General features: G+C 37.9%; 1 long non-coding RNA gene across 3 annotated transcripts in view; it reads left to right on the forward strand.

Moving 5' to 3' along the window:
• The window catches only part of LOC116588460, a 57549-nt gene extending 42982 nt beyond the window's left edge, over positions 1-14567 (forward strand). For 2 of the 3 annotated variants that reach the window (XR_004284954.1, XR_004284955.1), the window contains 3 exons: positions 9981-10091; positions 11169-11377; positions 13879-14567. This is a non-coding gene — a long non-coding RNA (uncharacterized LOC116588460). Of the gene's footprint in view, positions 1-5488; positions 5561-9980; positions 10092-11168; positions 11378-13878 lie in introns of those variants that run through there. The other variant, XR_004284956.1, reaches the window with a different exon arrangement.
• The last annotated feature ends 961 nt before the right edge of the window (positions 14568-15528 follow it).

Here is a 15528-nt window from a genome sequence, read left to right on the forward strand (position 1 = left end):
CTAGAGATCCTGGATTAAGAGCTAGGAAGCAGTAACTACTTAATTTAGACACTTCCCTTTGGGAAGCAGTGAGAGTGATTTCAGTTCTATTACACTTGTGTTACTCAGGAAAAAAAAATCTGTGGACCCAAATGGGGAGACTGTAAGGAACCCTTGTAATTTTTCACTGTTTAATCTTTAATACTCCTTCCTGTTTGTACCCCACTCACCATTTTGGGAAGATTCCCATTTTATGTAGTCTACTGGAGACTGCCTTCCTTTTTGGAAGCTAAAGAAGTCAGGTTCTTGCCTGTCCCTGTATCTTACTGCTGCAGAACTACTTGGATTGGTTTGACCAGCTAGGCAAACCTAGAACTTTCAACTTCAAGAAAATTCTCCAAGAATCTGGAGATTGGAATCAGAGCATTCATCTGAGTAGCAGTGGTGTTGGTCTGAGGCTGGGAGGATGGGGCTCCACAACCTGGATGGGGATTCCTGATGCCTCACAGGAACCCTGGGCTCCTTATTTTCCAGATCTGATTCTCCAGGCTTGCTGTGGTTCCATGAGACCTCAATCTTTCCATTAAATTGCCTTTTTGCTTAGGATAGCCAGATTTAGGTTCTTCTGTTTTACCCAGAAATGCCATTATATAAATTCAAATGATAATTTTAGTTCTTTAGCCTACAAAAAAATATTGTAGTTGAAAGTAGCTCTCTGTCAAAGTTGAAAACTTTAATTTATTTTCTGTGAAGAGGTCTTCAAGTACTGTAGAGAATCAAGTTATCTGAATTCAGATGAATACTAATTTACATTCTTGGGATCTGCTCATGTTACCAAATTTCACTTTTTCTCTTTCTGTGTAATATATCTCTCATCAGAGAATCAGAAGGGCAGAACACCACACTTCTATGCTATCACGCTGTTGACAAAATTCTTTCTCAGAGGTATTTGAAAAAGAAGAAGCCAAGTATTGTTCACCTTGATTCTAGCACCAAGGTGTATGACTGGATCAAAACATGGTGATCTCAAGCCTGTTACTTTGGTTTAGATTACTAGGCTCACGAAATGGGGAATTTCTTAGTGTATTTTTTTATCCCAAACATACCCCTGATAACTACTTTTTTAAATTTTTAAATAACCCATAGTAATGCTTATAAATAAATGTTCCTCTACCCAAATGCATTATATTAATTAGACCAGAAAGGTTGATTCTGAATTTTTATTTTGTGGTTCCTGTCAGATACCTTTTTACCCATGAAATGTTTCTCCTGTTCCTTCCCAATTTTAAGGAGAAAAGAAAATGACAAAGGGTTTCATTTCTTAGCTTTATCCTGAAGAATCTTTGAGAAGGAAGCAATAGGAAGCTATGCAATATACACAACCAACACTAGTTTTGCTGAATGACTTGTTGTCTGTGCTAAGTCAGAAGCCTACAGACAAATAGTGCCTATTTTATGTTTATTTGTTGTTTCTTTTCTCCCTCATCCCTACTTCCTCCTTCTTCTTTTTAAGCTTCTCTTTTTAAACTTCCCAGCTTGTACTGGTAAGGCCTCTTATCACTCAGCACAACACAATGAAGCCTCTGGGACACCTGGGTAGAAGCTCAGTCAGTTAAGTGTCTGCCTTCAGCTCAGGTCATGATCCCAGGGTCTGGGATTGAGTACCGCATCTGGCTCCCTGCTCAGCGGGGAGCCTGCTTCTATCCCTCCCCCTGCTACTTTCTCTTTCCCACTCTCTCCTCTGCCAAATAAAATAAATAAATAAATAAAATAAAATGAAGTCCTCTGGAGAACAAGTGGTGTGACAGTCCTCTGGCTAGTTAGAACATCAAAACAAGGTCAGAGCTTATGTGGGGCAACATGCCAACATAAACAGCATCTGGCAGACCTTTTCACTATTCCCTCTGTGACCTCTTGGGACAGTCATGATCCCAAGATTATCTATCTGAAAGGGAATTCTTAGGTGGGCAGGTGGGATTAAGGCTAAGCCCAGAGTATCGCAACTAAATATGCAGAGGCAAGGGTTATTCACAGGGCAACACTGATGTGCCGACACCAGCCCACAGAACAAGGCCTGAAGAGTCATCTCCCAGACAGGTGCTGGTCAAGACCCTGAGACAAAGGAGAAAGAGAAAAGTGTCCACAGAGATCACAAGATGAAGTGAGAACGGAGACTCCTTATCAGACTGGACATGGGACACAGGGTCAATGATCCCGTTTGATCCAATATTGGAGCAGGGAGGGCATTGTCAATATTCCTATGGTTGAAAACCCTCCCCCCAAATTGAGAAGGTGGAGAAGTAGAGTTCAGATACAATGGTCAAGCTTATTGTCCAGAATGGCACCTTGTCACTTCTTTCCTCAAAATCTCTAATGTACGCTGGTTACCAATAGAATGAAATCCCGATTACTTAGGTTGGTTTGGGGGTCTCATTTAACCATGTCTCCCTGACCTCACCCCTCTCTACAACCCTGAGAATCACTGACATTCTGGCCACCCTGTTTGCTTGTGCTGTTCTCACAGCCTGGTGAGTCTTTCTATTTCTTCTTCGTCTTGAGAAAAATCTTATCTCTTAGAAAAGAGCCAGCTCCAATATTGTCTCATCAATGATTCTTTGCTCTGAGCCTCCTGGTCAGAATAATGGCTTCCCTACTGGGCTGATGCTTTCCATCCAGGGGAGGTCTGGCTTCCCACCCTTGACCACCCTTCTCTCATCCTTACTCATATGACTTGCCTCTACTCAATCTCAACTGTGATCCCGACCAGGATTAGGGGGGATTTAAAGAATTCCAGCTGGTCCCTTCAACATGGAATATCTAAGACTGATATTGACTCTGGACCCCAATTGCGTTAATTGGCTTTATGTTTGGGTCCTAACACATACTCTCAAATTTATAGCCCAGTTTTGGTGATTGTTCTCTGTGCCTCAGAACTTGTTTACCTGACTAGACTGCAAGATAACAGTGTCTATAATGTGGGCAGTCTCAAGAGTCTCATCAGAGAGCAAGTGGCTGTTCCCTTTCCATGTTGATGACCCTAAGCCTAACAGGGTCATTCTTGTGAGTGGTGACAGATATGCTAGTGCCCTCATAGATCTGCTTCTCTACTAGCATCTGTGATTATTGGCTATACTGGATTCCCCTTCTTCTGCTCTGTCATAAGGGAAGACCGCAGTGTTATTGGGGGTTGGACCCTGCTGTGGTGAGATATTCTATCTCGATTTCTACCTATAGTTGATGGCTGTGCTTCCCATACTCTACATTCTGCTTGCCCAACTGGACTTCCCCTTCCCCTGAAGTTGAATCTGTCCTTTCAGTGTGACTCTATCCTGGTAGACATGTCTACTTTCAAGTTCCAGCTATTCCCTCTCTGCCCAGTTCAGCCGTGGTTGCTCATGTCCTGAAGGACAAAACAACTATATAGCATCTGTTCTGTTCTAGCTTGTGTTTTGTGATTTGTGAATGTGTTTTAATCTGCTCTTTGATGTCACTCAGCTTTATATGCTGCATGGAACCCAACATGGAGCTGGTAGTCTGGAGGCATTCCATGTGTGACATTAGGTGATTTAGGAATCCCATGGCAGCATTCTCCTAGACATTAGCTCTGGCTTCTGTTCCAGTGGCATCGGAGTTGAGTACCTGGCATGCTGTAATCCTTCAGGGAAGTAGGACATATTTATGGGACTCTGCAGTCTTGCTTGTCTATAGCTCATCAGCCATATTTGTCTTCCCCAAGAATAGAGTTTGATTATGTCAGTCCCTTGGCATGGAGACATGACATCCTATAACTCAGAGAACAAAGTTCTGAATTCTTGGGGTGACCTGCCTATCCCTTCAGAGGATGCCCCAATTTGCTTGTGCAAGTTATTTCTGATGACTCTTCTATTAGTCCCTAGTAACAGAGATAAACTGAGTAGCTGGATCGTCTGCTCATACACTTCATAGTTTCCCACATTTGTGCTTCTGTGTCTATTGTTGTAGCTCCACACTCTTCACCAAGAAAATCCCACTCATCCTTCAAGGTCCATTGCAAACTCTCTGAAGATTTTCCTAATCGTTGCAACTAGAGATGATCTCATTCTCCATTAAACTTGATAATTTTCTCATTGGATTTTTTCTTTTCTTTTCTTTTCTTTTTGCATTCAGTCTTGAATTTCAGTTATTTGTGTGCTTTGTATATTATGTTTGTATTATGTATGTGTTATTTAAATTTTTTTTTTTTTTATTATTCACTTGACAGAGATCATAAGTAGGCAGAGAGGCAGACAGAGAGAGAGGGGGAAGCAGGCTCCCCGCTGAGCAGAGAGCTCAACTTGGGGCTCGATCCCAGGACCCTGAGATCATAACCTGAGCTGAAGGCAGAGGCTTCAACCTACTGAGCCACCCAAGCGCCCCTGTATGTGTTATTTTAGATGAAGAGTTCCCTGAAGGTCAGGATGGTCATCAACTCTGTTCTTAACTCTTATCCTTGGCACCTATGATGGACATTCAATAATTATTTACTATTTTTATTTTTATTTATTTATTTATTTAGCTATTTTTATTTTTATAAAGCCACAAAATATGACCAGTTTCTCAGGGTAGTGTCCCTGTGGAGAGTTTTGCTGTCTAGTCCAAACCTGCATACTGAATTTTAAAATAGTGATATTTTAAATTTATCCTGCATTATAAGGCTTGAGATGAGGATACAATAAAATTTGAAAACTTGTTATTTTTGCCTAAATCTTTCCATCAAACACATCACCTTATTTATTCTAAACCTTCTCTGAGTCTGTAAAAGAGAGGATGACTTAGAAAATATTTGAATACTCAGAGAAAAATCTTGTCTTTCTATTGGAAATATTTGCATCCTATTATAACTTTATAGTGTTTTCCTGTGAGTTTTAAAAGTAACTTTTAAAGTAACTTTCACATGATGCTTCTTAGTTTTAATGGAAATGTTATTAAATTAGAGTAGTAACTAATCCATGATAAAGAATTCTTTTGGGATTATAGCATACATCCTTAACTGTGACATTGTAATTTGAATAAACATATCACTTTTCATATGGTGTAACAATCTCCCAATAGTGTAATTGCATTAACACTTTTTTCACCTTTTGTATTGTTTTCATATTTTCAACTTCTCAATATGAAATAAATCACAGTACAGTATTGTCACTTTTGTTTTGAACTATGAATTGACATTTAAAGAATATAAGAAAAGTACAAAAAATCAATTATTTTATTTTTTTTAAAGATGTTACTTGTTTGACAGAGAGATCACAAGTAGGCAGAGAGGCCCGTTGGCGGTGGGAAGGGAGCAGGCTCCCCACTGAGCAGAGAGCCTGATTCGGGGCTCGAGCATAGGACCCTGGAATCATGAGCTGAGCCGAAGGCAGAGGTTTTAACCCACTAAGCCACCCAGGCGTCCCCAATCTATTATTTTTTAAAGATAGTTTCCATTGCCAATGCTCTTCCTTCCTAACAGTAGATCCAAACTGTATCATCTCTTGTTTTCCTTCAGCCAGAGGAATGGTCAGGGTCATTTCCTATGAGAGAGGTCTGCTGACAACACATTCTATCAGCTTTTTATTTGAAGGTAAGTTATTTCACCTGCACTTCAGAAGATGTTTTTACCAGATACGGAATGCTTGATTGAGAGTTTTTTTTTCTTTCAACATTTTAAAGATGTGGTTCCATTGTCTTCTGGATTCTACTTTTTCTGATGGAGAAGGGAAGCATAAGTATTGTTGTTATCTTTATGGGATGAATTTTTTTAAACCATGGTTGCTTTTAAGATTTTCTTTCCATCTTTTGTTTTTAGAAGCTTCCTTATGATCTTATCAGATGTGATTTTATTTGTTTTTATCCTGCTTGGCTTTCACTGAGTGTCCTGGATTCGTGGGTTGCTGATTTCAATCAAATTTAGAAAATTTTTGTCCTTATTTCTTCAAATATAATTCTCTGCCTGATTCTTTCTCTCCTTTCCTTTTGGAACTCCCATTACATGCATATTAGACTGCTTGATATCATTTGACAGGCAATTCAGGTTCCTTTTATTTTTAAAAAGTCTTTTCTTTTCCTGTGCCTCAGTTTGGATGACTTCTATCTTCAAAGTCACTAATGCTTTCCCTTGGTATGGCCAAATATCTTTTAATTCCATTCAATGAATGTTTTATTCCAAATATTGTACTTTTTATTTCTAATATTTCCATTTAGTTCTTTTCCTTCTCAAATTTTCTACAAATTCCATATATCTCCTAAAATTCCCTACCTCACCTCTCCTACTAATCTTTTCCTATAGGTGCTTTAAATATTTTAGTTATTTTAAAACCTCTTTATGCTAATTTGAACATCTACACCATCTATTAGCCTGTTTCTATCAACTAAAATTTTTCTCTTGATTATGAGCTACATTTAGTGATTTTTAATTACATAGTTGGTGTTGTGATAGTCCATTATGGACAACCTGAATTGTGTTATTTTTTTCTGAAGAGTGTGTGATTTTTGTTCTAACAAGTAGTTGTATTATTGGAAAATCCCCTTGAGCTGGGAAATCTTGGTTTTAGCCTTTCTTAAGTGTAGGTTTATTTTAGTTTTGTCATTAGTCCCAAGGAAAATTTCTTAGTCTGAGGAAAAAGACTTTTTTTCAGGGTCTATTTAGTAGCTTAATTGAAGTATAATTTACATGCCAAAAAATTCACCTATTATAAGTGCATAATTCAGTGATTTTTTGCAAATTAATAGGGCTGTACAATTACCACAAGCCAATTTTTAAAAATTGTGGTAAAATATACATAACATAAAAGTTGCAATTTTGGCCATTTTTAAGTGTACAGTTCAGTGGCATTAAGTACATTCACATTCACATTGTTGGGCAATTATTTCTACCATCTATCTCTGGAACCCCTTTATATTTTGCAAAACTGAAATTCTATGCCTGCCAAACAACAATTCCCCATTCCTCTCTCCTCCCAGGCCCAGAAAACCATCATTTTGTTTTTTGTCTCTGTGAATTTGATGACTCTAGGTACCTCATATAAATGGAATCATACAGTATTTGTCCTTTTGTGACTGGCTTATTTCACTTAACATAATTTCCTCAAGGCTCTTCTATGTTGTAGAACATGTCAGAATTTCCTTCCTTTTAAAAGAGAATAATCCATATATATATATATATATATATGTACATATATATATACACATATATATGTGACACACACATATATATATGACATTTTGTTCATCCATATATATATGAATAATTCATATATATGACATTTTGTTAATCCACCTTCCAGTTTTAGAACATTTCCATCATTTCAAAAAACTGCCTTGTGCCTTGTGCCACTACCCTCAGTCCTAGGCAACCACTGATCTGTTTTCTGTCTCTATAAATTTATTTTCTCTAACCATGCAATAAATGAATCATACAGTATGTAGCCCTTTGCATCTGGCTTCTGTCATTTAGCATATTTTGGAGGTTGAGAGTAAGTCTTTATTCCTAATGCATGTCCCTTGTGCAGTTTTAATGGAAGCCTGGGACATCCACCAAATGCTTCTAATTGGGTGGGTCTTGAAGTCTAAACTCTGTGTTCTCTATGGTGAGTGGCCACTGAAACCAATGCGCAGGTCTTTCAGCTTTTCCAGCTATCACTTTCCTTCTGAGTTTCTTAGAATCTTATCCTGCATAAATACAGTTCAGAGGTTAACCAAGAATTTGAGGGACGTTAATACACAGATTTTGGGGCTCCTATTACTCTGATTCCTCGTTTTTGAGATTTGTTCTCTCAATTTCCAGCTACCGTGGTAGTCCAGGCTACTTAGTCAGGCTACTAAGATTAGGGATTTCTATTGGAGATCATCCTCCATGCCCTGGATTGAAGTGTGTCCCCCACCGCCATCCAGGGAAAAACTGAATAATGTGGGTCTTACCCCTGTCTTTGCTTCTTTTAAGTGTTGAATAACTTCTCAATTATGCTTCCTTTTGGACTTTCTCTAGTGACTTTGAACAGGTAATCTTTACATTTTGTCTAGAATATATAATTGTAGTTAGTAGGACAGTTAGTCTGAAAACAAGATATTTCACCATTACCAGAACCACTTTATGACAAGATTTCATTCGTGTGAAAAATAAGAACTAGGAGATTCAAAACCATTAATTAAGATATCATCAGTTCAGAATTTGTGATAATTCAGGCAGAACTTTAGCCATAATCTCTTGAAGGAAATGAATATTATAAATAAGATCACAAGAATAGTTTCTAAACTACCCACAGGGATGAAATCCTATATCCTTCTGGACAGAACACCTCTGACTCATGGAGTTTAGCAAAACATCCAGACAGGACTGGGTGACTTTAAGTTCTATGAGAGATGTCATGGTTCAGTTTCTGATAGAATGCATTTAAGAGCAAACTAGTGGATCAGTGGGTGTCCTTTGTACATGGGAAGAAGAGGCTGGAGTTTAATTGAGCCTCAGAACTTAGCTGTTTTAGGTTTCCACTGCCTCCTCCTTGGTCTAATAGGATGGCCAGTTTCTCACATGTGTCATCTACTTCATGCTTAACTGCTCAAGTGACAGCATGCAAGCAGAGTTTCTGATGATCTCCTGCTGAACATGACCCATTGGCCGTGGACAGTTGTCACTTAGGCAGAATTTGTGGCCCTGGTGAGAAGGCACAGATAAATGCTGCTCTGATTATCCAGTTGAAGATCCTTTATTATACCCTAAATGGCCATCTAATTTAGTTGTGTCAGAAGAGGACCAAAAAATAGAATATCTTTGAAGGATCAAAATAATTCTGACCCGTGAACTTACTCACAGACCCATGAATTTACTCACCAAATAAGGTCTTACTGGAAATGGATATACCAATATATTCACAGAGGTTACTTCTTGGTATTTGGTCTATGGATGATTTTTATTCCCTTATTTGTACTTTCTGGATTTTCTGTATTCTCAAAAATAATAAAAATTACTTTGGACTCAGATTTTTACAAAATGAGGGATAAGGTAGCCTGGCTCTAAATGTCCTACTTTCGGCCAAGACCCCAAGGCCTGCTTGAGAAAGCCATAAACCATCCCTCATGCCTAAGACCATCCAAAAATTCAAACAGACCCAGAATTGCAATTTTCCTCTGAAACCTGTCCAGCTACTCAGTTTCTTATAAATATCAAGAACCAAATATATATATATATATATACACATATATATGTATATTTATATATTTATTATACATATATTATATGTATTATTATATATACATATATGTATATACATATGTATAGAGAGAAAGATACAGATTTTTTTATATATATATATATATATATATATATATATATATATATATCCAGAACCAGATATATAATTTTTCACTTAAATCAACATGTGGTAGACATCTAATAAACATCTGATGACTAAATGCATGAAAGAATAAATGAATGGATGAATAACCTACTTGGTCAGAAGTTTTTCAACTGCAAATTTCTGAAAACTAATATAAATGGGACACTAGTAACTACTGTACCTGGAAGGATAAGGGTCAAGCTGTACTCGGGTGTATTTTTCCTTAGCTTAGCCACCCATGAACTGGCTTCCGATTCTCTCTGTTTCCTCTACAGATATATGCCCCACAAATGTGATGTTAGACAGCTCTGGGGTTACATTCTTGGAGATTCTAATTCAAACTAAAAGAAGAACTTTGTTTCCCCTCCAATCTGGGAATTCCAGGTACTTGCCCAATAGGACCACCGTGAGTCCTATCCCACCCTTGTGGTCTGCCCCTTCAGACACCACAGAACTGGGAAGAATCCCTCAGAGGAAGGGAGTGGGAGGCACAAATACCAGGAGAAGTAAGGAGGGGGACAGACGGGGCAGACAAAGCCAGCACATCCTCTAGAGAAGAATTATTAATAATGAAAATGGCCACAGTGTTTGTAACTGTGAGTTATCATAGGCAGGTATCACCTGAGCCCTTCACACCATTTATCTCAAAGCCATCCCATATCCCTGCAGGTGCTAAGGATCAGAGCCATTAAGTGACCCAGCCAAGAACAAAGTAAATGATGGACAACCAAGAGGCAAACACTTAATGGACTCTAATGGAGAGAGTACAAATGCATTGAGGTGATTTAAACTTAGACCTGCCTGCTGATAGCATGCCTGTTTTTTGTTTTTTCAAAAAAGGGAAGAAAGTCATCCCTGAATAAAATTTAGGAGTCTGTTGCTGACACATTTTAATTTATAAATTTATGTTTTCATTGTGACTCTGGCAGGGAAATATTCTAGTTTTTCATATGACTTCATTCTTTTTAAGTTAAGGTGATTCATTAATCATATAACTGAACAACTTGGTCTTTATGGTTTTAAAAAATATAAGTTAAGTGTTTTTATTCAAGCAAATCCAGAAATTAAGAAAAATCACTAAACCAGGCACGTGCCCTCCTTTGGGGTTTGGGAGATGTTGATGATATATGACTTTCATTTTAAAAATATATGCTTATACTAATCCACTCATAGAAAGGTAGTGTACCCAGTGGTTCAGAGCATGGGGTCTGGGGCCAGATCTAGGTTGGAATCCAGAATCCTAATCCTGTCTTACCAGCTGTGTGAGCTTGGAAAGATTATCTAACCATTCATTGTCTTGCTCTCCTCCTATGTGGAATGGAGAAAAGAATGCGACCTCTGTTGTAGGGCTGCTGTGTGGATTACGATGCTTGCTTCCATCCATTAAAGATGTTGGCTAAATAGATTACCATCTATTTATTTATTTTATTAGTGCCCTGATTGCATTTGTATAGGGGCTTTTTGTGGGCTCTTCATTATTGTTATACTCCTGGGTTTTTTGTTTGTTTGTTTTAGAGAGAGAGAGGACGGGTGTGAAGGGCAGAGGGTGAGGGAAGGAATCTTAAGTTGGTTCCACGTCCAGTGCAGAGCCCCATGTGGGCTTGATCCCACCACCCTGAGATCATGACCTGAGCTAAAATCAAGAGTCAGGTGCTCAACTGACTGAGCTACCCAGGCGCCCCTGGTTTTTATCACAGATCTACATAAAAGAGGAAATAGGGTTGCCCCCCTCATTAGAGAGGCTGCATTTATTCCTTGATTCACAGTGGTGTCAGGGAATCATCTCATGGGTCTGGGCTGCTGAAGAAGTGAGTGTCCTTACAAACATCACCCATCTCACTCAATTGTATTCCACAGGGCTGAACTCTGCAGTCAAGACTGGTCATCAGCGAGAAGATGAAAATATGCCTTATGGTAAGGATGCTGCCAGTCTCAAGAGTGAGGGAAAGGAAGAGGCGGAGTCTTCGGGCCAGAGCTTGTACTGCATCTGAGAAATGAGAAATGAGTTGGCAACTGGGGAACGAGGTCTCTTCCATCAAGAATGCCAGTTGCCAAAGTAAAATAAGGTAAGAGGAACCCTTACACTGACGATATGTTTCAAAGCTGGCAGATTGAATTTAAAGGACTTACTTTAAGTTAATCACGTGAGAATATTGAAGTCTAAATCATGAAAACTGACTATTCATTTGCAGTCATGTTTGCGTGTCAGTTACTTACTGAGAAGATAAAGGTCAGTTCTTTCTTCAGCGTTGGCTGAAAGTCGGTTGAGATCAGAGACTCAGGAGGAAATGAATAGAAGTAATGAAGCAAGACATACTTCTTCCCACATGCCGGCAGCTTTCTCAGGTTGCCAGTTGTGAGTAATGTGAAGCATATGCAAGCAGGCAGTTAACTCTATCAAGATGAGCCTAGCCCCAGAGGGAGTGGTGGTGAAGTTGAAACTCCCACCAGTGAGCTGTTCTCTTGTTCCAACATGTATTTAGGTATCACGTTTACCCTTCCCCTGGTCATAATTTTAATGGGTTTTGATTTCCTCATGCTCCCAAAACCTTGAGGGGGAAATATGATCATCCTGAATGGACTACTTACTTTTACCTATAAACTTGTGCTTTATTGGCTTAAAAAAAATCATGAACAACAACAACAAAAAGCCCAGAAGAGATAAATTTGCATTTTGAAAAAGAAAAAAAAAATTGAACACATCTTTTGCTTTGAAATTTTTTCCCCTTGAGTTGAATACCCATGCTTCATAAATATTCACTCAAGTCTGTTTTGACAATCAGCCTATATGAAGAAGATTCTAAAACACAACCTGGAAGTTTTAAATTTCTTCCTCCTCCTCTTTTTCTTCTTCTTCTTCTTCAGATTTATTTATTTCTAAGAGAGAGATAGAGCTTGAGCAGGAGGGATGGAGAGAGAGAGAATGTTAAGCAGATTCCATGCTGAGCATGGAGCCCAATGCCGGACTCCATCTCTTGACCCTGAGCTGAAACCAATAGTCAGTGGCTTAATCGACTGCACCACCCAGGTGCCCCCTGGAAGTTTTAAATATCTTCTATGAATGAAAAGGCTTCACTGTTCTCAGAGCACCCACAAATACACCTTTGAATTTTTTCACTTTTCTTTTTCTTTAACCTAGTCTGAGCCCTACCTCTTTCCCACTCCCAAGAAATAAGAGTTCATTCAACATTCCAAATGCTCATGGCAATGAACTGGGGATTTCGATGGAGGGCAAATGAAGGAAGGGAAAACTCTTTTGCTTGTGGAGTTCACATTCTAAGATTGCAAAAGCTTAGTTTCTGAAAGAAACCACTGCTCAGGGTATTAGTCAAAAGAATTTTGGAAGATTCTTGGGAAGGGTCAGTATAACAGTGTTCTATGAAAATATTCCAATGATTGAATTTTAGGTTTAAAAAGCTATAAATATCAGGGTAGACCATGTACACATTTAAAAAAACTTACCATTGATTTTTTTCTCCTCTATCCCATTTCTTCCAAACATGAATAATCTTGACTTAGGCTTCTGATGGGTTAAAAATATATTCTGACTAACATTAAGGCCTGAATTCCACCACAGTGCTCTTATATGAATAATGCCACCCCATCCCAAATTGAAGCATGGGAAATTTGCAATTCCCTCAGAGGATTGTAAATGAGCCCATTGTCAAGCTGCCAAAGTAAATTAACTGGATTTAAAATTTTCCATAATATCTATCAGAAATTCCAATGACTAGTAATTAAAGCAGTCCTTGCTCTCTTGTGACTCATGCGGTGTGACAAAACAGTCCTAATGTGTCACCTCTCTGCTTCTGCCTGTTTGATTATGTTGAGTTGGGCACCAGGTGGCTTATCCTGTAGGGTGTCTTACAGTCTATTAAATTCTAAATGTGAAATAGAAATAAAACTCAATAAATATTTTATGGTATGTGTGAGTATATATTCCTCGAAGCCATCCTGGACCCTTAAGTTTTATACAAACAGCATTTTCTATAATAAAATAGTTTGTTATCATTATAGAAAAAAAATTAAAATGCACAAGAGGGAAAAACTACCCTCCATCCATTGCCCAGAGATAATCACTTCTAATATTATTTTTGTGTATTTAGGCTCTGAAATTTTGCTGTATATTCAGAAATAAATGCGATCATATGACCTATAAATTACACAAATGGATTTTAAATCATCTTTTAAAAAAGTGATATGGTAACATTACCGAATATTTGGAAAATAGAGAAAAAGATATAAGTAACTAGAATCCGACCCAGCGATAACCACTATTAATATTTTGCTTCTAATTATAATCTTTTTTTCTTTGCATATTCTTATATATTTAAAGGTACACAATAGTGATTTTTTGGTATAATGAGCAGAAAAATACTTCAAATAATTTTGATGGATGATAAGATGCAGAGTGGCAAATGAGGGATAAGAAATTTACTTATCTTTCATAGAAAAACATCAACAATTCAGATCATTAAAAATGAATTTTAAAGAAATAAAAAAAATAAGTTTTCAGGTTACTTGGCTAAGAAACTGGTACCTACCCCCCCCCCTTTTTTTTTTCCAGGAAACTGATTTTGTTTGTTGAAGGCAGAGGAGACAAGACAATTCTAATTTGGATGCTTCTCCCTGTCCAGCGTTTAGCCACTGTTAGCAAGAACTGGAACCTGACTTCCACAGGTCGTCTTTTAAATGTTTTAAATGGTCATCAACCACAGCAAGTGAAGGATTCCAGCTGAACTCAGGGTTGAACAATGTGGCTCAAGAAGCACCTTTTCTGGAATTATGGAAAGCCACAAACAAACCCAGAAGTAGAAGAGAAATATTTGAGAAGGTCTAACTCTATAAAGACTTCTTGTCAGGCTGGTGAATGCTTCTGACAACATGTATTCAATTGCATTTCTAAGACTGGAACTCAAACTACATAAGTTAAGTCTCAAGAGCCTTTTCATATAGTCGGACTATTATGGAGTTTTGAAATTTTTGATTCATCTTGGAGTATTCTATTGAGTAGTTTTTTTCCAAGAGAAGTACACGTGTAGACTTTTGGGGCATTTTAGTATTAGAGAATGTCTTTGTGGATGTTCCTCAGTCATAATCCTGTCCTTATAAACTCCATAGCCATTTCTCTAATGTGTTTTGCCAATTGGGGTTGCTGGGGAGACATCTTAAGTCAGCATTTTTGGGGTGTATTTGTAAACAATTGGTAATTACTACTTCATCTGTTGTCCATATTTTTTCCTCCTTATTTTTCAATCTCGGTCCATTAAACTCACATTTTGATTCTGATATTGAAAATAAAGGACTGGCTTGCCTTTCAATCCCAAAGCATTCATTAAGGATTTGTAGACAAAAAGATTGTATGTGCAATAAGATACTATGTTATGCATATATCTATATAAGACATATGGGTTCTCATGTCCAGATAGAATAGTCTCACCAACCGTCAACTGAATAGCTTCAATAGGCTGTTTCAAAGACAGGCATCACTTATGCTGGTGGCCTCTAGCTGGAGTGGGTTTTCGGGGTCATGGTGAGACTGAAGTTTAAGTTTAAGGATTAGTGTTTGTGACTGGATGTTTCCTCTATTTATTGATAGAATTCATGCCAAGATTGAGAGAAGTATTTTGCAGCAAAGTCCTGACTAATCAGAGTAGGAGAAACATGTGGCTTGGAATCTATTACTGTCCAAAAGGAATTCTTGAACATCATAAGTAAAGCAACAGCTGAGTGTGTGGGGTGAACTCTGGAGACCACAAAAAACTTGGTGGTAACTGAGTTTTATACTCAGGTCATAACACCATCACTTAATTGATTTAGCTTGTATCTCAGTAAACTCCCTGCATCTTCATATTGAAGTTATTTTATCAATTTTTTAAAAAAAATTTTACTTGTGCCTTACTGCTTTTCATATAGCAGTTTTCTTCTCAGAAACACAAATATGATCCTTAAGAAATAACTTATTTTTAGGTTCTGAGTAAGTATTATCCTCTAATTGAAAAAAAAAAATCTCTTTCTCCCTTTCCTTTGCAATCTGGGAGAGCTCATGTTGGTTTTCTGTATCACCAGCTCACTTTTCTGATGTGTACATTCTGCTTTTTACTGCCAGAAAGGCATCTTTCAGTTCTGTCTCAGGCAGCTAAACCAAAATATCACAGATCTGGTGGCTTATAAACAACAGAAATTTATTGCTCATGGTTCTGGAGGTGGTTAATTC

This window comes from Mustela erminea, chromosome 4 (assembly GCF_009829155.1).
Source record: "Mustela erminea isolate mMusErm1 chromosome 4, mMusErm1.Pri, whole genome shotgun sequence".
NCBI classification, from domain to species: domain Eukaryota; kingdom Metazoa; phylum Chordata; class Mammalia; order Carnivora; family Mustelidae; genus Mustela; species Mustela erminea.